Genomic DNA, 1496 nt, shown 5'->3' on the forward strand with positions numbered 1-1496 from the left:
AAGCACTCCCAGCATGTCCCTGGAACAGCAGGGCAAGACTGGATTTCCAAATCAGGCTGGCAATGCAAAGAGCAGGAGTGTCCTGGTGTCACTGCAGGAGAGTTCCAGCCCTGCAGCAAGAGCACAGAAGAAGTGACCCAGTCCATGCAGTGCCCTCAGAAGGTCTCACAGCATCCTGGAGATGCTGTCAGGGAGGCCAGCTCTGCTTCACAAGTTCCCACTGCCTGTCCCTGCCTGTGCTCAAAGGGCTCCCACCCCCAGGACTGTGCTCAGAGAGCACTCAGGCCTTGCAGCCAGAAAAGGGCTCACAAGGACAGTGTGGAAGTGGAAAGAGCAGCTCTGCAAAGCCCAAGCTCTGCTACTCCCTGGCAGTGCTGCTGTGCTGGGATTCTTGTCCCCTTGCCCATTGCAAATCCCCCCTGTCCTGCAGTGTGCTGTCCTTTAGGAACAGCTGAGAAGGGTCTTTGACAAAGAAGGCACTTCACGGTCATTTATTTTGTTTAAATATTCAGAGAGCACAATTCATCATTTATAAATCTCTGGGTCATATTCAGTGGATGGACACTAAATGAGAAGGCAGATACATAATTATGTTTAATTGCACAGAAAATTATTGCAGGAAGAACCCGAAGACCACTGTGGAAAACCTGAGCAGGAAGGCTGAGCCACTAAGGAGTCCCCTTCTGAATGCTACAAACCAGAAAACAGGCACTTTATTCCTCCTGAAAAGCATCCAGTCATCATTTTCCTTATGGCATCCTTGAGCTCCTGGTTCCTCAGGCTGTAGATGAAAGGGTTCAGTACTGGAGGCACCACCGAGTACAGAACTGACAGGGCCAGATCCAGGGATGGGGAGGAGATGGAGGGGGGCTTCAGGTAGGCAAATGTTCCGGTGCTGATAAACAGGGAGACCACAGCCAGGTGAGGGAGGCACGTGGAAAAGGCTTTGTGCCTTCCCTGCTCAGAGGGGATCCTGAGCACAGCCCTGAAGATCTGCACATAGGAGAAAACTATGAAAATTAAACAACCAAACACTAAACAGAAACTAAGGCCAAGAAGACCAACTTCCCTGAGGTAACCTGAGTGTGAGCAGGAGAGCTTGAGGATCTGAGGGATTTCACAGAAGAACTGGCCCAGGGCATTGCCCTGGCACAGGGGCAGGGAAAATGTATTGGCTGTGTGCAGCAGAGAATACAGAAACCCAGAGGAACAGGCAGCTGCTGCCATGTGGGCACAAGCTCTGCTGCCCAGGAGGGTCCCGTAGTGCAGGGGTTTGCAGATGGCAACGTAGCGGTCATAGCACATGATGGTCAGGAGGGAAAACTCCGTGCAGATGAAGAACAGAAAGAAAAAGACCTGAGCAGCACATCCTGTGTAGGAGATGGTTGTGGTGCCCCAGAGGGAGTTGTGCATGGCTTTGGGCACAGTGGTGCAGATGCAGCCCAGGTCTGTGAGGGAGAGGTGCAGCAGGAAGAAGTCCCTGGGGGTGTGCAGGT

At 52.3% G+C, this 1496-nt stretch overlaps 1 pseudogene; it reads right to left on the bottom strand.

Annotated features, from left to right (window-relative positions):
- Positions 1-610: 610 nt before the first annotated feature.
- Positions 611-1491, bottom strand: LOC114073392 (annotated as a pseudogene).
- Between the last annotated feature and the right edge of the window lie 5 nt (positions 1492-1496).

The sequence above is a fragment of the Empidonax traillii genome, unplaced genomic scaffold (assembly GCF_003031625.1).
Source record: "Empidonax traillii isolate 1590-97213 ecotype Southwest subspecies unplaced genomic scaffold, ASM303162v1 scaffold6289:size9324, whole genome shotgun sequence".
NCBI lineage: Eukaryota > Metazoa > Chordata > Aves > Passeriformes > Tyrannidae > Empidonax > Empidonax traillii.